The sequence below is a fragment of the Cavia porcellus genome, unplaced genomic scaffold (genome assembly GCF_034190915.1).
Source record: "Cavia porcellus strain 051 isolate PalLab524CR breed Dunkin Hartley unplaced genomic scaffold, mCavPor4.1 scaffold_14, whole genome shotgun sequence".
NCBI lineage: Eukaryota > Metazoa > Chordata > Mammalia > Rodentia > Caviidae > Cavia > Cavia porcellus.
Window position 1 is genome coordinate 28,543,845 of NW_026947497.1, and position 25,669 is coordinate 28,569,513.

Below are 25,669 nucleotides of genomic sequence, written 5' to 3' on the forward strand. Positions count from 1 at the left end.
GTAGTGGTAGTAGCAAGGGGAGAGGCCCCTCTCTTCTAGTGGGGCTCCCCTATTTTCCTATGATTTCTGAGAAGCAATGGGAGTGGTCTTCCTATTCTGGTGCCTTTCAACTAAAAAGTGATGGGAGTGAGTTTTCTTCTGAAATGTCTATTTAAAGCAAGGGAAAAGGGTTAAATATTGAAGGATTGGACAAGCTATTGCAGTACTGTGCTAGAAGCTATGCAAGAAAATTTAGCTTCGTTCTTTGGATAGCAATGTGATACAAATGGTTACCATTAATGTTAAATATAAATGTGTATTGTTGATGGCAATTATCACACAAACAATTTAAATTGGGAAATAATCTTAAAATATTTTCTTAAGAGAAAAAAAGCAAGAATGTTTGAGTTTAGTTGAAGAGACAGCAATGTGTCTTATGAATCTCTTTTTTAATTTTGTAAAAATCAAAAGAAAATATCCCTTTAATGTTTTTGGAATAATAGAATCAGACAATTTTATTACACATTTATTAATGGAGGGAACAAAAAATCATCTCAAATTATTCACAAAAAGCATTTGAGAAAATCTCATATACTTTTATAGCAAAATAAAAAAAGAAAGCTCTATAATATTCCCAAGTAAGTCAGTGCAAAAATAAGGACATCAAAATTGTGACTGAAGGTAAACTTTGAAAAGACCAGGCCTAAGACAATGATGCAATGCCACACCTACATGGCATCTAAGAGATAAGGAGTAAATTATACTGTAATTAGCACAACCTCATCCAGTAAGTCCAATAGACATCAGTCACTCAAGTGGATGTCCAGAGAATTTGGACTCATCTCTTCCCAAAAATGTCTTTGTTCTTTCCATGTTCTCTTGCTAGATAACCAAGTTCCCTACTACATAAATATTAGTTAATCAGTTATACTTACAATGCTATATATTGACTGTAGTTTGACCTATATTGCACCCACATTGTGACTTTGCTGTATAAATTACCTCTGACAAATTACCTTGGGGACAAGCCACTGTCATGACCCACCTTGCCTTGCCACAGCTACAACTCAATAAATCTTTTCTACCCTTAACAGATTCTGTTGCAATTCTTTCTTTGTTATTTGAGGAAGTCAAACTGCTCACATCTGACTTCTAGATATTTGGAAGTTATATTTCTCTTATATCACTACAACTAAACAAGGGAAAACAAGCAACCAATCAAAGTTAATCATGGACAAAAAACTTGAATAGACATTTCACCAAAAAATGATGCAGAAATGTCCAACAAGCATAAACAATGATATAAATAAAGAATGCGGGGAGCTGGGGATTTAGATCAGCGGCATAAATGCCTGCCTTGTAAGCAGGCAGTTGTGAGATCAATCCCTGGTACCGATAAAAAAGAAAAAGACCAAAAAAAAAAAAAAAAAAAAAAAAAAAAAAAAAAAAAAGCAGTGAGATGTTATTTCACACTCATTAGAATAAAAAAAAGAATGGAAATCAGGAAGGAAGGAAAGAAAGGAGAGAAGGAAGGAAAAGGGAGAAAGTAAGGAACTGATTTTTTTTTTTTTTGAAAGACAGTAGAGAAATGATTTTTTTTCTGCTGATGCCATAGAATGGCATGGCTAAAGTGGAAAATAGTAGGAACTTTCATTAGAAGTTAAAAATAGAATTACCATATGTTCCAGAAATTCTATTCGTGAATATGTAATCAAGTGTATTGCTAGTGGGACTTGAGCACACTCTTGTTCATGTTAGCAATTCTTATAACATCCGAAACAGAGACACAGCCCAAGTATATGACAGCAGATGGACAGACAAATACAATTCTGCAAGTACATGTCACAGATTATTTAATCTGCCTAGGCTGATAATCTGTTTTGTGTCTGTATTATATGGAGTGAATCCCTTAGTTCTTGAGTCCTCCTCTAGAACTATGAAGCCCAAGATAAAGAAATAGAGTCAGCAGATAGGTGAATCTATATTTTTATAAAAAATTTATTAGGTATCAAGCCTAGTGCATTTATAAGCAATTTGCTAAAGGCCAGTGAACTTTTAAGACTATCTAGTGGTCTGAGCCTAGGCTAACAATTGCACCCCAATTGATTCTGCATTTTTCATATTGGGGAGAGGTACAGCATGGTCCCTAATGGGACTTTTCCAGTTCATCTATGGAATGACACACATGCTCAGGAAGAAGATATTCCTTTTTTAATATGTTCTTCACAGAAATAAGTATGACAGCCGTTCTCTGTGAAGAATAGGGGAAGCTGCCGTGTAAATATGTGCTGATGAGATCTAGTTAAGTAAATGTAAGATACGGGTCACCTCAGTTGTCAAGTACTGATACCAGACACGTGTAATTTTGCAGCTGGATTTTTTGGAAGGGGTTTAATGAGCCTCACTTGGAAAAATTGAGGCCACAGTCTAAGACCAGGAAGTTTAGACCAGAGTTGCAGTTTTTTTCTTTTTTCTTTTTTTTTTTTTTTATTTAAAGAGAAAAACAAAACTAAATGAAGCAAGACAGTAAAAGGCTAGAAGCAACACAGAATTTCAAGAGAAAAAACATATAGTAAGAGTTCACCAGTTAATAGATCACACATTGTCAACTTACAAACAGCTGTCCAGATTACAAAATTACAGCATGCAAAGTGGAGATTAATACAGTGAGGTTGCAGTCAGTTCTGTTCAATGATCCAAGAAAAACTGAGCAATATGGTTCTCTTTCCTACACATTTAAATAAACTTGCAGTTATATCCTTGAGATCACTTTCCTTCCTCTCTTTTTTACACTAACAATCACGCATTTTAGTTTCCATTACTTCCACAGTTTTTTTTTAACTTTTTCTTTGAAGAGGAAAAGAAAAAAAGATTGAAAAAAAGGCCAAAAAACAAAAAACAAAACAAGATGACCAAAGAAAAACCCAATGTGACAAAGCAAAACTGAGTCATTTAGATTAGGAGGATGGACATAGCATAAAATGAAAAATAAATAAATAAATAAATAAATAAAGGGGGGGGGATTACTAGGTGATCAACAATGGTTACCATTATGCCTCTTGTTATCCTAAAAAGAGTAGCCTATATCAGCTAGTATAAAAGAATTGAACAAAATTGTACATAAGACCAATAAAACCACATTGGAGAGCTTACAGGACCTCCAAAGAAGATAATAGTCAAACAATAACGGACATCATAGAATATCTGATTGCCTTCCAAATGGTTGCCTATACCCTCAAACTTGATACTATTAAGCGAAACAGAATATAATAAAATCAGAACAAGATAAGGAGAACACTACAGGTGTTCAAATCAGGTTAATAGGGAGACAAAAAAATTACTATAATCTATTGCACTATTTTTAATTTAATTTTTCCCTTAGTTAAAAGATACTAAGAAATAAATTATTTTTTTAAAAAAAGGAAAGAAAAAGGGGGGGGGAGACTGAGATTAAAAAAAAAAAAGAACGTATCAATATAACAACACTGGTCAGAATCGAAAAATTTAACCATCATTGTGTTTCACCCCCAGATAGCTTGACATTAATAATAGTTACCATAGTGACTCTTTCCTTGAAATATTTGAGTCTAACTTCGTATAGTATAGCATCAAATTTATCAAGATAGTGTGAGACCGTTCAAGAGAATGAAATTGTTGCAGGGAATGTAGAACCAGCTAGCAGAAACCAAACATCAATTTCTATATTATCTCTGTGTCTATAAAAAACTTGCTTATACTATCGCATACATTAAGATATAGTAAGATACCACATGTTAGAACCAATGGAAACAAGTGAACAAAAACTTGATGGGGCTTCAAAACAGGATGATATTAAATCAGCGCTAGCTATTACGCTCTTATTCTCTTCAAAATAGTCATTTGTAGTATCACAGACAATAATATAAAAACACACAAATTAAAGCCATTCCAAGTAATGAGTGAAAACATTATATTGCTTCAAACCAGTGTGACTGGGAATCATGATTACCACATACTTTCATGTATTCTTATCATTTCTCACACTAGGGAAACTATTCAGTATTTATATATGTGAGTTTGATTTATTTCACTTATAAGTATGGTCTCAAGCTGCATCCATTTATTTATAAATGTCTCAATGTGATCATTCTTTATAGCTGAGTAGTACTCCATTGTATAAAAATACCACAACTTTTTTATCCATTCCTCAGTTGATGGACACTTAGGTTGTTTCCAAGATCTGACTATTACAAATTGTGCTGCTATAAACATGGGTGCACATATATCACTGTGGTATGATGCTTTCAGTTCTTCTGGCAATAGGCCTCGGAGTGGAATAGCTGGGTCAAATGGTGCTTCCAGTCCCAGCCTTCTAAGAAATCTCCAGACTGACCTCCACAATGGTTGCACCAGTCTACACTCCCACCAACAGTGCAGGAGAGTTCCTTTTTCCCCACAGCCTCTCCAGCATTTGTTATTGGTGGTTTTCTTGATCCTGGCCAATCTTTCAGGAGTGAGATGAAATCTCAGCGTGGTTTTAATTTGCATTTCTCTAATGACTATTGATGCTGAACATTTTTTTCATATATTTATTTGCCATTTGTATTTCTTCATCTGAAAATTGTTTATTCATCTCCGATGCCCATTTTTGGATGGGGTCGTTGAATTTTGGGGGTCTGATTTTTTTTTTTAATTATTTGTATGTTTTAGACAGAAGTCCTTTGTCTGAGGGACAGTTCACTAGGATTTTTTCCCAGTTTGTGGGTTTTCTTTTCAATATGTTAGAGATTTCTTTCGATGTACAGAAACTTTTTAATAAGATGTGATCCCAGTTATTGACTCTGGGAAGTATTTCCTGTGCGGTTTGAGTCTTGTTCATGAATTCTCTACCTACCCCTATGTCTTCAAGGTTTTTACCCAATTTGTCTTCCAATAGATTTAGTGTTTCTGTTTTAATATTTAAATCTTTGATCCATTTAGATTTTATTTTAGCATATGGTGACAGGCATGGGTCTAGTTTTAGTTATCGGCACTTGGAGAGCCAGTTTTTCCAACACCATTTATTAAAGAGACTGTCATTCTCCAGTGAAACTGTTTGGCCCCTTTATCAAAGATGAGGTGGTTGAGTGTGTTTGTAGTTGTGGTTGTATCTTCTAATCTATTCCATTGGTCTTCGGCTCTGTTTTGATTCCAGTACCATGTTGATTTTACTACACTTGCTTTGTAGTATAACTTCAAGTCAGGGATTGTGATGCCTCCTGCCTTGCCTTTGCTGCTTAGAACTGTCCTTGCTATTCTAGGTCTCTTCTGGTTCCAGATGAATTTTAGGATTGATTTTTCGAGATCTATGAGGTATGTTGATGGTATTTTTATCGGGATTGCATTGAATCTGTATAACAGTTTTGGGAGAATGGCCATTTTCACAATATTTATTCTTCCTATCCATGATCAAGGGATGTCTTTCCATTTCCTGAGATCATCTTCAATTTCATTTTTCAATGTATTATAGTTTTCCCTGTATAGGTCTTTCACTTCTTTCGTGAGAGTAATTCCTAAATATTTCATTTTCTTGGTTGCTAGTGTGAAGGGTGTGGCTTCTCTTATTTCTCACTCTGTGATTTTGTTGTTAGTATATAAGAATGCTATTGATTTTTGAGTATTGATGTTGTATCCAGCCACATTGCTGTATTTATTATATCTAGGAATCTTTCAATGGAGTTTTGGGGGTCTTCCATGTAGAGTATCATATCATCTGCAAATAGTGATAATTTAACTTCTTCTTTTCCTATCTTTATGCCTTTTATTTTTCTTTTATGTCTAATTGCTCTGGCTAGTATTTCCAGTACTATATTAAATAGGAGTGGTGACAGGGGACATCCTTGTCTTGTGCCTGATTTTAAAGTAAAGGCCTTCAATTTTTGGCCATTTAGTATGATGTTGGTTTGTCATAAATGGCCTTTATTATGTTGAGGTAAAGAGCATCTTTCCAATTTTCTGTAAGGTTCTTATCATAAATGAATGTTGTACCTTATCAAAAGCTTTTTCTGCATCTATAGAAATGATCATGTGATTCTTACTTTTGACTCTATTGATATGGTGATTTTCATTTATTGATTTATGTATATTGAACCATCCCTGCATACCTAGAATGAATCGCACTTGGTCATGGTGTATAATCTTCTTGATGACTTGCTGCATCCTATTTGCCAATATTTTATTGAGGATCTTTGCATATGTGTTCATTAGGGAGACTGGTCTGTAGTTCTCTTTTTCAGTTGGGTCTTTCTCAGGTTTTGGTACTAGAGTAATATTTGCTTCTAGGAATGGCTTAGGAAGGATTGCTTCCCTTTCAATTTCATTGAAGAGTTTGAGGAGTGTCGGCATTAGGTCCTCTTTGTATTTCTTGTAGAATTCTGCACTGAATCCATCTGGGCCTGGGCTCTTCTTTGTAGGTAATGACTTAATTACATTTTCGATTTCATGAATAGAAATTGGGTTATTCAGCAGTTTTACTTCTTCTTCACCTAGCTTTGGTACTTCATATGCTTCTAGAAATCTGTCTATTTCTTCTGTGTTATCTAACCTTTGAGAGTAGAGGTTTTTGATATAGGTGTTGATGATCTTCTGTATTTCTATTGGGTCTGTAGTGATTTCACCTTTTTCATTCCTTATTGCATGAATTTGAGCTTTTTCTTCCCTTTTTAAAATAAGGTTGCTAGGGGCTTATCAATTTTATTTATTCTTTCAAAGAACCAACTCTTTGATTCATTGATTCTTTGTATTGTTTGCTTAGTCTCTATTGCATTGATTTCTGCTCTGATTTTTATAATTTCCTCTCTTCTTTTGGCTTTGGGCTTGACTTGCTCTTCTTTTTCTAGCTGTTTGAGGTGTAGCATCAAGTTATTTATTTGTATTTGTTCTGTTTTGTTAATGTGGGAACTCAGTGCAATAAATTTCCCTCTGAGGACAGCTTTCATTGCATCCCACAGATTCCGGTAAGTTGTATTTGTGTTTTCATTTGTTTGTAGGTATTGTTTAATTTCCTCTTTAATTTCCTCAGTGACCCACTGATTACTCAAGAGTGTGTTATTCAGTTTCCATGTGCTTATGGGATTTTTGCAGTATCTTTTATCATTAATTACTATTTTCATAGCGCTATGACCTGATAACATGCAGGGATGATTTCAACTCTTTTGCATTTCTTTAAATGTGTTCTATGAGTTAATATATGGTCTATTTTAGAGAATGACCCATGTACTGCTGAGAAAAATGTGTATGCTGTTGTTATTTGGTGGAATATTCTGTATATGTCTATCAATTCTATTTGTTCACAGGTGTGATTCAGTTCCTTTATCTCTTTGCTGATTTTCTCTCCTGTTGATCTGTCCATTGGTGTCAATGGTGTGTTAAAATATCCTGTTATAATTGTAGTACTGCTAATTTGGTTTTTCATTTCTGATATTACTTTTTTTATATAACTGGGTGCTTTTGAGTTTGGTGCATATATATTTAAGATAGTTATCTCTTCCTCTTGAAGTTTTCCTGTTACCAGTATGTAGTGACCTGCTTTGTCTCTTCTGATCATTATTGGTTTGAAGTTCATATTTTCTGCAAACAGAATAGCTACCACCACTTTTTTTTAGGTTCCTGTTGCATGAAGTATTGTTTTCCATCCTTTGACTTTCAGTCTGTGAGTATGCTTTTGGGTTAGATGGGTTTCTTGTAGACAGCATATGGTTGGATTTGTTTCTTAATCCATTCTGCCAGTCTATTTCTTTTAATTAGTGCATTGAGACCATTTACGTTAATGGTTATAAGTGTTATATATTGGTTTATTAGTGACATGTTATATTTCTGCTGTTGCATCTTTATCTTTCTGTTCTATTTAATTGTCTGCTTTGTTAAGTGGTTTTTTCTTAAGTGTATCTAGACTGTCTTTCAGTATTCTTTGCAGGATTGGCTTGGTGATCATGAATTTCTTCAGCTGTTCTTTGTCGTGGAAGTATCTTATTTCTCCATCAATTTTGAAGGACAGTTTTGCAGGGTACATCAGTCTAGGTTGGAAATCATTTTCCTTTAGAGTCTGAACCACTTCACTCCATGCTCTTCTTGCCTTTATTGTTTGTGTTGAGAAATCTGCTGTGATTCTGATAGGTTTTCCTTCATAGGTGATCTTATCTCTTACAGCTATTAATATTCTATTCTTTTGTTTGATTTCTGGAATGGTGATTATTATATGTCTGGGTGTAGTTTTATTTTGGTTATGGCTATTTGGAGTTCTATATGCCTCATTGACCCTGATATCAGTTTCCAATTTCATGTTTGGGAAGTGTTCAGCAATTACTTCTCTAAATATCCTCTTGACATCCTCTGTATTGTCTCCTTTTTCATTTATCCCTATCAACCTGATGTTTTTTTTTCTTTGTGTCATCTTGCAGGTGTTGTATTATTATTTCCTGATTTCTTGTTTTTTTTAAAAGATCTTTACTTTCCTGTTCACTGGCTGCAATCTTGTCTTCGAGGTCCAAAATTCTATCTTCGCATTCATTCAGGCAGTTTTTACAACTATCAATGTTGCTTTTGATTTCCTGTGTATCTGTTTTATATATTCTGTTTGTTTCTTATATTGTTCATCCAGATATTCTATCCTTTTGTTTAGTTCCTCCAATTTTTAGCTGTGTCTTCTTTAGATATGTCCAGCATCTCCTTCATTTCTTTTATTATTTCTTCTTTTACCTGATATATTATTTCTAGTTTGAATTCTTTCAAAGCTTCCCGGAGCTGCTTCTTTATTTCTGTTACTATTGTTTCAGGTATTTCAGGTATATGGCATGTATTTTCTTCTATGTACATGGCTCCTAGGCTTTCTTGGGGAGATGGTTTGGGTGTTTGAGATTGCATTTTGGTCTTTCATTTTGTCATTTTCCTATATTACTGTGTTTCAAGTGGTGTTTCAGAGTTTCCCCTGGTTGTGTTGTAAATTGACTCTTATGTCCTGAGCACTTAGGACTCCTCTTGTAGTAGCTCCCTCCTTGGGCAGCGGAGCCCCTGGATTAAAGAGGCTTGCCAGGCTCCTTTCAGGTAGACCTAAAGCTTCCTCAATTTGCACAGTTTCAGGGCTGGACCGGAGTTGCCTCTGCTCAGCTGGATGCGCACCATCCGGTCCCCAGAGGTGGTAGTATTGGCCCCAGGCCGGAGAGGTGGCAGCAGGGCCGGCCTCCGCTCACCTGGATGCACACCCTCCAGTCCCCAGCAGTGGCAGTATGGGCCCTGGGCTGGAGAGGCAGCAGCAGGGCCAGCCTCCGCTCAGCTGGATGCGCACCTTCCAGTCCCCAGTGGTCGTAGTATGGGCCCCAGGCAGGAGAGGCGGCAGCAGGGCCGGCCTCCGCTCGACTGCCACAGTTGCTGTTTTTGTCATTCAAGTCATCTGTTTTTCTCCAGGCCAAGCACATATCAAGCTAACTATGGAGTCTAACACAGGTAATATTATTCCTCTCTAGTGAAAAAGTGCCTTGTGACATAGCTTACAACATAGGTGAGACTTGAATGAATCCTACTAAGTGAAATAAGCCATCCAAAAAACGACAGCTATTGTTTGACTTTAATTATATGAAATACCTAGAAAAACCAAATTCAAAGAGACAGCAAATGGAATGGTGGTTGTTAGGGTCTGGGAGAATGAGGTGTGAGGATTTAATGTTGAATGGATACAAAATCCAGCTTGGAAAGATTGCAGAGTTTTGCTGGCATAAAATGATTATTTTTCAAGGAAATATCAATGTACTGAATTCTACAGAAGTGTTCACTAAAAAAGAATCAACATGATAAATTTTATGACAATTACATTTTACTACCTTAGAGAAAAACATCAATTTGTAATGTTCTCTATGTATTCCAACAGACATGTCTCCCTATTTTATTAGGCAATCCCCCTCACTGTATTCAGTTTGTATAAGGCAGATATTACAATATCCATTTTCAAAATAATAGGAATATTTTATCTAGGTGAATTTGAAGCAAACTCACACAAAAAACCAAAATTTAATATTTTGTGCAAGACTCTAACTTATGAAAATGTTTCCAGAAAGCAAACCACTGGGCCTGTAAAGAAACTGTATTTATTCTTCATTCTGTTTACAAGTACAAAAATATTAGGTCATGACAACAGAACAGCTTTTTGAATGTTTTCACTTCCTATAAAAATTCTTTATCTGATTCTAAGTACCAATACATTATTCCATTCTGTGCCTGTAGAGTTGATCTAAATGAAACCTAATATAGCTTGAAAAGAGTGGTTCTTCTTTTACTACTCAAATATGCAAAAAATTGTGCCAAAGAAATATCCCAAAGGAGTGATTATCCTATGATAACCATATCTTCACTTCTGCCTTACCGTTAATTAAATTAATTAATTATGTTTTCTTTCCACAAGTGGATTTGATTTAATGTACTGCATGTAATTAACAGCTTAGAAATAGATACAAGATGTTTTTTTCATCGTTACAAAAAACCATAATCCAAAGAACTCTATAATAAAATAAGTAAAAAGTAATAGTTTGATATTTTTCTTTTTAAAAATAAAAATATTATGTATTGAAAATGATAACAATACAAAAAAACACTTTGCGCCAGATTTACAAAGTACATACAATTCAGGATTGTATTAAAGTTGCTTGAAGCAGTAGGTGTTTAGCAAAAATGAAATTATTATGCTAGTACAATTGGAATGCATTTTACCTCATTAATATACAACTTAGTGGTTAAGAGTAATAATTTGGAATTTCACTTCAGTTTTTCTATAGTTTTGTTTGTTTGTTGCGACAAGGTCTATCCTGTACGTTAAACTGCCCTTGTACTCACTATGCAGCCCAGGATGGTGTCTAGCTCACTGCAATCCTTCTGACCATCGCACTGTATTTATTGATCATTGTATAAGCTAGTGACAGTGAATCTACTGGAAACATAGTACTTGTTTTTCTTTTAAGAAAAAATTATGGGTTGGGTATTCTCCACTAAAACCACAGTGTTCAGGTTTAATTGCAGTATTCGAACTTTGCAATAAATAAATGGATTTTAAGTTGGATTTTAGGCACTTGTCATTAATAGGATTGTCATCATTGATACAGGTATTTACTAATAGGTATTTATACCAAACTGTGGATTGTAAAATACGAATACAGATTGGAGAAGATGGGTGCAAAGGGTCACATGATAAGATTGCTTTTGGAAAAAAAAGACTTTTATAGATTTATTATACAACTTGAATTTGTTTTATTTAACATGATTACCCTATATATAGTACAGTTTAAATAAAATGAGTTTTTTTTCTTATTGTGTTCATTTACTAAATTTGAAAATTTTCATACAAAATATTAAACACATCTTGAAAATAGAACAAAACCAAAATTCTTTAATAAACACATTTTAATGTTAAAATACAAACACAGGATTTTAAAGAGAATTTCAAAAAATGTATTTGACTCGATTTAAATTGCATTCCTTTCTGTTATATATTAATTTACATACTCAATACAAGTATTTCAAGACCCTTTCAATTTATTCTCAAAGATATATTTCTGCCTTTAAAATATTTTTTGATTTTTCAATATTTTGCTATCACTTTGTGAGCCTTATAAGCATCTCCAACATTTAAATATATCTGTCAGTATCTTTTTTTTTAATTTCTAACACACACTTCTTTAATTATCCCCTCCTCATTTCTTTTTGTATTTTTATATTAAAAACTTAAGATAAAAGAGGACATGACAAAACAGGCCAGAACAGAACAATTTAAGCAACATAGTGCTTAACCACAGGACAACCCGACATAACAGTAACTACCATACTGTCTCTTTCCTTGAAATATTTGAATATACCTTCATACACTATAGTATCAAACATAACAAGACTGTATAAAACATTCAAGAGAATGAAAGTATTACAGAGTATTCAAAGCCAACTAACAGAAGAAAATGAACAATGGTTACTAAATTAACTCCTTGTCCATAAAAATTTTTGTTTATACTATCATTTATAATAAAATCCAATAAGATGTAACATGATAAAACCTATGGAGACAGAAGAACAAAAGCTTGGTAAGATTTCAAACCAAGATGATATTATATCAGCACTAGCTATTATAATGTCTTGTTTTCTTCAAAATAGCTGTTCATACCATCATAGAAAGTAAAATCAGACAATAAGAATAAAACAATTTCCATCTAATGAACGAGAAAGGCTTCAGAGCAATATAATGGGGAATCATGATTACCACATACTTTTTTTGTATTTATATCATTTCTTACACTAGGGACACTATTTGGTATTCATACATGTGACTTTGATTTATTTCACTTATGAGTTTGGTCTCAAGCTGCGTCCATTTATTTATAAATATCTCAATGTAATCATTCTTTATAGCTGAGTAAAACTCCATTGTATAAAAATACCACAACTTTTCAATCTATCCAATAGCCATGATCTGGCTACTACAAAATGTGCTGCAATAAACATAGGTGCACAAATTTCACTGGGGTATGATTTTTTTCAGTTCTTCTGGCGATATGCCCAGAAGGGAATAGCTGGATTGAATGGGACTTCCAAACTCAGCTTTTTGAGGTTTTTCCAGACTGACCTCCACAGTGGTTGAACCAGTCTGCACTCCCACCAAAAGTACAGGAGAGTTCCGTTTTCCAGACAGCATCTCCAACATTTGTTGTTGGTAATTCTCTTGATTAGGGCCATTCTCTCTGGAGTGAGATAAAATCTCCGTGTGGTTTTAATTTATATTTCTCTAATGACTAATGGCGATGAACATTTTTTCATGTATTTGTTTTCCATTTGTACTTCTACTTTTAAAAACTGTGTCTTCATCTCAGATGCCTGTATTTGGATTAGATCTTTGAATTCTGGGAGTCTGATTTTTTTAATTTATTATATGCTTTACACAGAAGTCCTTTGTCTGAAGGACAGTACACTAAGATTTATTCCCAGTTTGTGGGTTTTCTTTTCACTATACTGGATATTTCTTTTGATGTGCAGAAACTTTTTAATAAGATGTGATCCCAGTTATTGATTCTGGGAAGTATTTTCCTTGCGGTTTGATTCCTTTTGAATTCTCTGCCTAACCCTATGTATTCAAGGTTTTTACGCAATTTGTCTTCCAATAGATTTAGTGTTTCTGTTTCAATGTTCAAACCTTTGATCCATTTAGATTTTAATTTAGTATATGATGATATGCGTTGGTGTAGTTTTAGTTTTCAGCATATGTAGAGCCAATTTTTCCAACTCCATTTATTAAAGAGACTGTTGTTCTTCTAGTGAGCATGTTTGGCCCCTTTATCAAAGATAAGGTGATTGAGTCTGTTTGTAGTTGTGGTTGTATCTTGTAATGTGTTCCATTGACCTTTGGCTTTGTTTTGATTCTAGTACCATGTTGATTTTACAATTGCTTTGTAGTATAACTTTAAGTCAGAGACTGTGATGCCTCCTGCCTTACCTTTGCTGCTTAGGACTATCTTTGCATTTGTAGGAGTCTTCTGATTCCAGATGAATTTTAGGAGTGATTTCTCTAACTCTATGAGGTATGCTGATGGTATTTTTATTGGGGTTTCATTGAATCTGTATCACAGTTTTGGGAGAATGGGCTTTTTCACAATATTTATTCTTCCTATCCATGAGCAAGAGATGTCTTTCCATTTTCTGAGATCGTTTTCAATTTCTTCTTTCAGTGTTTATAATTTTCCCTAGATAGATCTTTCGCCCCTTTTGTGAGAGTAATTCCTAAATATTTCATGTTTTGGATTCTAGTTTAAAGGGTGTGGCTTCTCTTATTTCTCTCTCTGTGATTTTGTTGTTAGTTTATAGGGAATGCAACTGATTTTTGAGTACTGATTTTGTATCCAGCTACACAGCTGAATTTATTTATTATATCCAGTATTCTTTCAATTGAGTTTTTGGGATCTTTTATGTAGAGTAGCATGTAATCCACAAATAAATATAATTTAACTTCTTCTTTTCCAATCTTTACCCCTTTTATTTCTTTCTCTTTTCTGATTTCTCTGGATATTATTTCCAGTACTATATTACATAGGAGTGGTGATAAAGGACATCCTTGTTTTATGCCTGATTTTAAGGTAAAGGCCTTTAGTTTTTGGCCATTTAGTATGATACTGGCTGTTGGTTTGTAATAGATGGCCTTTGTCATATCGAGTTAAAGACCATCTATTCCAATTTTATGAAAAGTTCATATCATGAATGAATGTTGGGCCTTATCAAAAGTTTTTTCTTCATCTCTAAATAATCATATGATTATTAATTTTGGCTTTATTGATGTGGTGGATTACATTTATTGTTTTATGTGTGCTGAAACATCCCTGCATGCCTGGGATGAATCCCACTTTGTCGTGGTGTATAATCTTCTTGATATTTTGCTGCATCCTATTGCCAATATTTTTCTGAGGATTTTTCCATCTGTGTTCATTAGGGAGATTAGTCTGTAGTTCACTTTTTTATTTGGGTCTTTCTCAGGTTTTGGTATTGGAGTAATTTTTGATTACAGAAATGACTTAGGATGGATTGCTTCTGTTTTGATTTCATGGAAGAGTTTGAGGAAATTTGGCATTAAGTCTTCTTTGAATTTCTTATAGAATTCCACAGTGAATCCATCTGGGCCTGGGTTCTTCTTTGTAGGTAAGGACTTAATTACATTTTCAATTTCATTAATAGAAATTGGGTTATTCAGCAGATTTCCATCTTCTTGACCCAGCTTTGGTATTTCATATGTTTCTAGGAATCTGTCCATTTTTTCTGTGTTATCAAATCTATGAGAGTAGAGATTTTCGAAATAGGTGTAATGATCTTCTGTATTTCTACAGAATCTGAGTGATTTTTTTTTATTCTTTATTGCATGAATTTGAGCTTTTTCTTCCCTTTTTTATAAGGTTGGCTAGAGGCTTATCAATTTTATTTATTCTTCCAAAGAACCAACTCTTTGATACATTGATTCTTTGAATTGTTTTCTTAGTCTTTATTGCATTAATTTCTGCTCTGATTTTTATAATTTCCTCTCTTCTTTTGGCTTTGGGCTTGACTTGCTCTTCTTTTTCTAGATGTTGGAGGTGTAGCATCAGGTTATTTATTTGAATTCATTCTGTTTTCCTGATGTGGAAACTCAGTGCAATAAGTTTTGCTCTGAGGACCTCTTTCATTGCATCCCACAGATTCCGGTAAATTCCATTTGTATTTTGTTTACTTGTGGGTATTGTTTAATTTCTTCTTTAATTTCCCCTATGACCCACGGATTGCTCAACAGTGTGTTATTCAATTTCCGTGTGTTTGTGGATTTTTGCAGTTTCTTTTATCATTAATTTCTAGTTTCATGGTGCTATGATCTGATAACATACATGAGATAATTTCAACTCTTTTTCATATTTATATATGATCTATGGGCTAATATATGGTCTACTTTATAGAATGTCCCATTCATTGCTGAGAATGTGTATTTTGATGTTGTTAGATGGAACACTCTGTATATGTCTATCAAGTCCATTTGTTCACAGATGTCATTCAGTTCTGTTATTTCTTTGTTGATTTTCTGTCTGGTTGATCTATCCCTTGGTGTCAGTGGTGTGTTAAAGTCTCCTGTTGTAATCACGTTATTGCTAACACATTGGTTTCATTTCTATTAATACTTGCTTTGCTATACTGGGTGCTCTGGAATTTGGTGCATATATATTTAAGATTGTTATTTCTTCCTCTTGAAGTTTTCCCTGAACCAGTATGTAATGACTTTCTTTATGTCTTATGACCATTCTTGGTTTGAAGTTCACTTTGTCTGCAAACAGAATACCTTCCCCTGCTTTTTCAGGGGTCCTGTTGCATAAAGTATTGTTTTGCTTCCTTTGACATTCCGTATGAGTATCCTTTTGGGTTAGATGGTTTTCTTGTAGACAGCATCATAAGGTTGGATGTTATTTCTTGATCCAATATGCCAGTCTGTTTCTTTTACTTGGTGAATTGAGTCCATTTATATTAATGATTATCACTGTTATATATTGGTTTGTTATTGACATTTTTACTTTTTGGTTGCATCTTTATTTTTCCATTCTGTTTAATTATCTGCTTTGCTTACTGTTTTTTTCCTAAGTTGATCTAAACTGTCTTTCATTATTCTTTGCAGGGTTGATTTGGTTACTATGAATTTCTTCAGGTCGTCTTTCTTATGGAAGTATCTTATTTCTTCATCCATTTTAAGGACAGTTTAGTAGGGTACATCATGTTGGAAGTCATTTTCCTATAGGATCTGAAATACTGCACTCCATACTTTCTTGACTTTATTGTTTGTGCTGAGAAGTCTGTTGTGATTCTGATATGTTTTCCTTTATAAGTTATCTGTCTTTTCTGTCTGGCAGCTGTTAATATTATATTCCTATGTTGGATTTCTGGGATGATGATTATTATATGTCTGGGTGTAGTTTTATTTTGGTTATGGCTATTTGGAGTTCTGTATGCTTCACTGATCCTGATGTCAGTTTCCATTCTCATGTTTGGGAAATTTTCAGCTACTACTTCTCTTAATATCCTCTTGATATCCTTTATGTTGTCCCCTTCTTTTTTTATTTATCCCTATCAGTCTTGTGTTGTTTTTCTTTGCATCACCTTGCAGCTGTTAAATTGTTATTTCCTGATTCCTTGTTATTTTTAAAAGATCTTTCCTTTCCTGTTCACTAGCAGCAATCTTGTCTTCAAGGTCTGAAATTCTATCTTCCAGTTTGTTGAGGCAGTTTTGACAACTTTCAATGGAGTTTTTGATATCTTGTGTATCTCTTTGAATCTGTTTCATGTATTCTGTTTGTTTCTTATACTGTTCATTCAGGGATTCTTTCTTTTTGTTTTGTTCCTCTAATTTTTTAACTGTGTCTTCTTTAGATGTGTTCAGCATCTCTTTCATTCCTTTTATCCTTTCTTCTTTTACCTGTGAGATTATTTCTAGTTTAAATTCCTTTAAAGCTTCCCAAAGTTGCTTCTTTGTTTCAGTTGCTATTGTTTCAGGTATTTCAGCTTATGGCCTATATATTCTTCTATGTACATACCCCCTAAGGTTTCTTGGGATGGGCTGGAGCTTTGAGACTGTATTTTGTTCTTTCGCTTTTTCATTTTCCTGTATTTCGGTGTTTCAAGTGTTATTCCAAGGCTTCCTCTGGGCCTAGTGGAAGTCGTCTTCTATGCTCTCAGATCCAGGGACTCTTGTGACCCAGTTGCCCAGATTGAGAGAGGGTCACTGGGAGTAGGTAAGGCAGGTAGAGCTGGTTGATTGTGGCAGGAAGCTGGGAAGTTCTTTGGTTGGTGAGAAGGATGATCTTAAACTCCTGGGCTTGGGATGGTTTGGGGACACTAACGTCCTGTTGCCCAGTTTCCAGAATTGAGGGTGCAGGCAGGCACAAGTGCCCAGAGCCAGCTGAGCCTGGCAAGAAGCTGGAAAGTTGGCACAGGCAGGCTTAAGACCTGCAAAGCTGGTTGAGTGTGACAGGTAGCTGGGAAATTCCTTGACCATCACTCTACATTTCTTATTACATACATAGTCATCCAATTATCTCAGCTTCATCCATCAGTCTGTTGTAATGATACACTTTAACATACTAGAAGTTTCATTTATTATTTCAAAGAGTACTTTGTTGTATTGTGTATCAATAAATAAATGCACTATTTCTATCATTTATGTCTTCCTCCAATGACCCAAGCTCTGTTTAGTTTTAAATTTTCAACATTTTAAATATGTTAATCCCTAAGCAATATTACAGGATACATAAAAGAAAACCAGGATTTCAGGAAAGCTGAAAGAAATGAAGATGTCAGGCTAATAACATGCATTTACAGAATACAGTTCAAAAATGACTTTGTGAATATATCTATACATATATCTATCTATTATATATATATATATATATATATATATATATGTCTCTACATGTATACCTAATCTTTCTGTATTAAAGGGAAAAACAAAACAAAACAAAATTACTCTTAAAACAAGAAATGAAAAAAACAAGTAACAGTAGCAAAGAGCCCAAAACAATGATATAGGCCTTCAAAACAAGGTGGTAGAAACATAAATAAGATTATTATTTTACATAGCGATCTTCAAGAGTTCCTGATAGGATTTGTTTTCAATGTACTTCTTAACGATCTTAAATTATGCTTTTATAATTTTGTATTTTACTCATTTACCCTGCATGCTGATTAATTTGGAAGATATTTTTGACCTCCTTGGATTTGAAAAGGGCTTATTCCTTTCATGTAACTTTGTTTTTGATAAAATCATAGTGTCTAAGGCCACTTTTCAGAACACTGTTCAATACTCTTCTACTACAAATGCATTGTGAAAATTCAGTCTGAAATATTTTCTGAGTCCAGTCTTAACTTCATCCATAGCATCCACAAACAGAGACTATATATGTAAATTAGCTTGTATCTCCAATACTATTTTACCAAGAAGTGGATTTCCATTGCTGTAATTCTAGCACTGTGGAAGACTCAATTAAAAGAACAGCAATTTAGGGCCACAGCTGGATAACTACGCTATTTAGTGGACCCCTGACTCAAAGTGGCAATCAAATAAAATTTGGGTGTCTCTTAGGCTGTATGCCTGAGGTTCCATACTAGTTACCACAGCAGTGACTTTTGATTTACTACTTTATTATTTATCTCTTCTCCTGCATTATATAGGACGCTTGTGACAATAAATAATTATGTTCACAATTCACTGAGTCAATGTGACATTCACCAGTATTTTGTTTGTCTCTCTTGTTAATAACAGAAACTTAGATAATGTTCTCAAAACCCAGTCTAATTTGTAGCTTTTGGCTCCCTCAGATTCATCAATAACATTTGTAAGTCTGATTTTTGAACGGTTGATGAGAGGCAGGAGTTTTGATTTCTCCCTTAAGTTTGAATTTAGTAAGATTTGTATTTAATATTTGATGTAAAGTTTAGCATTATTCATCTTGTGTTTGATGTGGTTTTATGTTTAAAAAAGAATCACATCAAAGGAAAAATGACATACTTTCCACTCTTATGCTTTGATGGGATATTTCTTCTTTCTTGGAGGATTTTGTATAAATCTTTTTAATAGAAGCCTTGGCTGTTCGTGTTGCATAGGCTGGGCATCTCACCCAGATTTATTTCTGGTGTTACACTATTTTATATAAATGATCATCAATGCCTTTTGCAATTCTGATTATCCAAGATTACTGTCTTACAACCAAGCTGCCTGCATGGAAAAAAATTAGGCTGCAGCTGTACCAATTGTTAAGATTTATTTTCTTTGAGGCTTACTATAGGAAAATTTGTCCATTATAATCTCCACCATTATGTTAGTTTAATATAGATGGAAAAATCGGAATATACATTTATATAATGCCTTGGCAAAAATCTCTATGTCAGCACTACATTTAACACTGTAAGCAATACACAATATAAAATATAGTCATACCAGAATTAAAATAAATATATATCTTAAGTTTTAAAACTGAAATAATATGAGTAATATCTTAAGGAAAATATATTATTTAAAGAAAACCTGTAAACAACATCATCCTAAAAGCACAGTAGTTATTTTCTTTCAGAAAATTATAAGATACAAGTTTTGATAATCAAGCAGCTAAGTTTCATTATAAGATTTTTCTAATCAACAGCTTAAAAACACTAATTACAAACTTCACCTCTTCTCTACTAACATTAAATTTTCATATTCTATAATGCATGATTATGAGATTTTCTCATTCTTGTCTACAAAAGATGTTTATACCATTATCATGTGCACTGTTGACATAAAATTGTCAAATGTCAGACAATAATTTTGCTGTTACAATCAAACATAAACAGGAAAATGTATTTTAATTACAATATAACTGACACTGTTCTTGAACAATTTATAATACTTCTAATCTCTTTATAGAAAATAACATGAAATTTAAATATTTTAGAACAATATATAAATAATTTTCCATATTTCATTTTAATGTTGCCCTATTCTATTTAAGGAATATTTTGTAATCATATTTTCTTTAAATATTACAATAGAAACTACTATATACTGTAATATATTATTTATGTGTTATATATTTCATATAATTCCTTAAAGAAATACATTCATATATTGTTTTTAAAAGTATAACAAAACAATACATTAATATATTACTGTATATTTTGTAAAGTTTTATATGAAAAAATTATTAACTAAAAGTTTTATAAATATATGGATCAGCCTTAAGGTAAAAGAAAATCCTGGCTGATGGAAGAACAAACATAAACACAATTTTTTCTACCACCAAGGTATTTTGTATCAGTACAGAATTTGAATGATATCATTTGAAAACTAGACTTTTTTGTCTGTTCTGCTTTCTTTAGAATTGTTTTCACTATTACAGAATCTAGAAAAGAATCACCTAAGGGGTCATTTTCTGCACCAATTTTGTTTTTCATTAACAATATATCTTGTGATTTTCTGTAAATACTCATAGACTTGATTCACACTTATGATGATTGCCAAGTACACTGTATCATGAATTGGCATTATTAATATAACATATCTTAGTATTTTCAAATTTGCATTGTTTCAATTCTGATTTTATTTTTCATTTAAAGAGAAAACAATAAATACAATGACACAGGAATTCAGATCATGATAATTGGAGACTAACAATGGTTAATACATTGTGCATTATTATCTTCAAGGTACTTGTTCACATTACAAGATATAAACATGAAATTTGATCACACAACATAAGCACAAACTGTTCTTTTCAATGAACTAATAAAGATTAGTAATATATTACCGTGGCTAGTATATATATATATATATATATATATATATATATATATATATAATTTTTCCCCTTTCTTCTTTTCTCCATTCCCCCATCCTGGTTGTTCTTTATTTTTGAGAAGTTTCTTCTCCTTTCACAATATCCATTATACATTTTGGATCTTATTTACTCTTCCAGTTTCTTACAATAGAGTGACAATATGATGTTTACACATACGAGTCTGATTTATTTCACTTATGAGTATGGTCTCAATTTACATCCATTTACCTATACACGTTTCAGATTTACCTTTCTTTTTAACTGAGTAGTATTGCATACATTAACATATCTTATATTTTTCCTTTCCTCCATTGATGGACATTTAGATTGTTTCCAAGATTTAGCTATTACAAATTGTGTGACTATAAACATAGGTGCACATGTATAACTGTAGTATGGTGCTTTTATTTGTTTTTTTTGGAAATTACCCAAAGGAAAATAGCTGGGTCAAACGGGAATTCTAATCCTAGTTTCTGCAGACTGATTTCCACAATGGTTGTCTCACTCTATACTACCATAAACATTGGAGAAAGATTTCATTTCCACAGCTCTATCAGTATTTTTGTTTGATGACTTGATGAAAGCCTTTCTTTGTGAGGTGAGAAGGAATCTAAGTGTTGTTTAAATTTGAATTTCTTAAATGACCAATGATGTGGAATATTTTTTTCATACATTTATTTGCCATCTGTATTTCTTCATCTGAGAAGTGTGCATTCATCTTAGATGCACATTTTTGAATTTTGAATTTCTGAGGTCTGATTTTTTTTTTAATTCTTTAAATGTTCTAGATCAAAGTCCTTTGTCTAAGGGAAAATTGGTTACAACTTTTTCCCAGTCTATGTGTTTTATTTTCACTCTATTATTTCTTTTGCTGTGCAAAACCTTTTGATAAGATGAGATTCCTATTGTTGATTCTTTGAGTACTTCCTGTGAAGTTTGGGTTTTTTATGAACTGTCTGCTTAGCACTATATTTTCAATATTACCCTCTCCCTTGTCTTTCAAGATTTAGAGATTCTGTTTTAGTATTTATATTTTCAATCTATTTATTTTTTTACTTTTGTGTAGTGTATGGTGATGGACAGGTTCTCATTTTAGTCTTCAGAATTTGGAAAGCCAGTTTTTATAGCACTCTTTATTAAAGAAACTATCTTTCCTCCAATGAACATGTTTGGCACTTTGGTCAAAGATAAAGTGCTGAGTGTGTTTGTAATTGTATACATGTTTTTTAATCTATTTCACTGATCCTCAGGTCTGTCTTTTTGCCAGTACTATGATGATTTTACCACAGTATCAAATCGGAAATTGTGATGCCTCCTGCCTTACCTTTGTTGTCCAGGATTGCCTTTGCCATTCTATATCTCTTCTGTACCCAGATGAATTTTAGATTTCTCTAGATCTGTGAGGACTGTTAATGGTATTTTGAGATGGTGCTTAATCTGTATAGCAGTTTTGGAAATACGGCCATTTTCACAATGTTGGTTCTTCTTATCCATGTGCAAGGAATATCTTTCCATTTTTTGATATTCTCTTCAATTTCATGTATCAGATTACCATAATTTTCAATGTGCAGATATTTTACTGCCTTTGTTAGATTGATTCTTATATATTTCAGTTTTGGGGGTGCCACTGGGAAGGGTTTTGTTTCCCTAATTTAATTCTCTGTGAATGCGTTGTTTGTGTACAGGATTACTATTGATTCTTGATAGATTTTGTCATAAATGTGTGTTGAACTTTATCAAAAGATTTTTCTGCATTCACATCTATTAAGATGAGCACGTAGTTTTGTATTTGGCTCAATTGAAACAGTGTATTACATTTATTGATTTGTGTATGTTGAGACACCCTTTTGTTACGGGGATGAATCTACTTTACCATGGATTATGATGACTTACTCCATTTTTTTTTTTTTTTTGCTAGAATTTTATTGAGGATTTTTGCATCTAAGTTCAGGAGAGGCATTAGCCTATGGTCCTCTTTTTTGGTTGTCTGGTTTTCGTATGAGGGAAGTACTTGTCTCTAAGAATGAATTAGTGAGGTTTGTTTTCCTTTCAATTTAGTTAAAGAGTTTGAGCAGTACCTACATTTTCTCTAAATGTTTTAGAAAATTAACTCACGAATTCATTAGTACCTGGACTTTTCTTTGGTGGTAAGTTTTTAAATACATTTTCATTAACTGATATTTGGTTAGTCAGAATTTTTACATCTTTTTTATTTATCTTTAGAAATTTACGTTTTAGGAATCTGCCCATTTCTTGTGTCTTCTATTCTATGAGTGTAAATTTTTAAACTGGATATTGATGATCTTCTGAAGTTCCACACTTTCTTTAGTGATTTCAGATTTTTCATTTCCCATTGCATGAATTTGAGTATATGATTTATTTTAGAGAATAACCTATGTGCAGCTGAGAAGAATGTGCATTATGCTGCTGTTGTTTGGAACACTCTGTAAATGTTTACTAAGTTATTTTGTTCATGGGTTTGCTTCAGTTCTGTTATTTCTTTGCTGACTTTTGTCTTGTTGATCTATCTCATTGTGGCAGTTGGATATGTAGTTCCCCCAGCACAGTTTTGTAACTGCTTATTTGGTTATTCATGTCTATTAATATTCATCTTCTATTTTTAGGTGTTCCTGTACCTGATACATATGTGTTTATAATGGTTATCTCTTCCTGTTTAATTTTTCCAGCTACAAGTTTGTAATGAATGCCTTTATCTCTTCTGATCAGTCTTGGTTTGGATTTCACATTATCCAGAATATCTACCTTTTTTTTTTTTTTCTGGATCCCTGCTGGATGGCATCGTATTTTTCATCCTTTGACTTTTGGTCTATGAGTTTCTTTTTGAGTTAAATGTGTTTCTTGTATAAAATATATTGTTGGGTCTTGTTTCTTTATCCATTCTGGCAGTCTGTTTAATTGGTTAATTGAGATCATTTACATTACTCATTATAATGGATATGCTTTCACTTATCTCTGTCATGTTATTTCACTGTTGTTGGTTAATTGCTTTTTCCCCTCTGTTTAATTGCTTTTCCTGCCTGGTGGTTTCTTTGTCTTTTTGTTCTTCAAATTTTGGTCATATTTATCTCTGTATAAAATATATTGCAATACTTTTTGTAGGGTAGGTTTGGTAGTCATGAATTTCTTCAGTTGTTCTTTGTCATGGAAGTATCTTTATTTTTCCATTTATTTGCAAGAAGGTTTGCAGGGTACATTAATCTTGTTTGGAAGTTGTTTCCTTCAAGATTTGAAATACTTCACTCCAAGATTTTCTTGATTTGAGGGTTTGTGGTTAGAAGTCAGCCATGTTTTTGTTGGGCTTTTTTTTTTTTTTTTTTTTTTTTTTTTTGGTCTTTTTCATTTTTATCAGTACCAGGGATCGAACTCACGACCGCCTGTTTGCAAGGCAGATGCTTATGCCACTGAACTAAATCCCCAACCCCTGGGCTATTCTTAATAGGTGATCTGTCTCTTTTCTCTAACAGCTTTTAATATTTTCTTCTTGTGACAAATTTCTGAAATCTCAGTTTTCATATGTTGAGGTTTTGATTTCCTTTGATCATGGCTAATTGGAGTTCTTTATGCCTCACTTATCTATACATCAGATTGTGTTCTCTGATTTGGAAAATTTTCTACTATTATTTCTTTAAATAGTTTCTTTATGTGATTTATGTTGGCTACTGCTTTTTCATGGATACCTATCAGTCTTATAGTACTATTCTTTGTATCATCTTGCCACTGAATTGGTACTTCTTGATCCCTTGTTATTGTTGTGAGCTTTTTTTCTTTATCACTATCCATGATCCTGTCTTCAAGCTCTTAAAGTCTGTATTCAGTTTTGTTTAAACTTTCAGTGGAATTTCTAATTTCCTAACTATCTCTTTAATCCATCTCATGTGTTCTATTTCTTTCCTATATTGATTGTTCATGATTTCCTTCCTTTTCCCATAATCATTTATTGTTTTGTCAATCTCTGCTCTAGATTGGCTGAAACTCCTTTCATGAATGTTGATATATTTTGTTTTACCTGAGAGTTTATTTTTTATTTGATTTACCCTATAGCCACATGGATTTTTTTTTTCTTTACTTCATTTGCTTTTATTTCTGAAATTTCAAGAGTATGTCTACCATTTTTCTCTATCTCTTCTTTTGGTTAGGCTGGAAGACTGAGAATACATCTTGCTTCTGCTTCTTGTTATTTTCTGTTTCAATTTTGTGTGTGTGTGTGTGTGTGTGTGTGTGTGTGTGTGTGTGTGTGTGTGTTGATACCTGTAAGTTTCTGCAGTAGGTAGCTTTATCACTAGCATTAAGTCTTTCTAAGAAAATTCTGTTTCTCGGGGATTTCTTTTTGTGTGTAGTGGGCTCTTGCCTTGTGTCTTTTCCAAGGTCCTATTTTTCCAGTTAAGTAAGTGTGGATATTTGTATCTGTTTGGATCAGCACCCAGTTCTTTGGTACTGGGCTATGGTGGGATTATTACCCCAGAAATTCCCAGTATTACTACAGAAGGGAGAAAAACTGATTACAACAAATATGATAGCTTAGCTGTATAATTCAATTGGCAATAAAAATAGCTTTAAGCACAGTTTTTAAACTGATATGCCATGGTAACTATTAATTTTGTAACTTAAACCATAGGGGCAAAGTTTATAATTATGTAACAAAACCATTGTAAATTGTACTATAAATGTTTCTCCATGGTAGAGTGATTTTATCCAGTTGTGGGGAGATTTAAGAAGGATAGTGGGGCTGGGGATTTAACTCAGCAGCATAAGTGCCTGCCTTGCAAGCACGCACTCCTGAGTCCTGTACCAAAAGGAAAAAAGAAAAAAGAAAAAAAAAGATA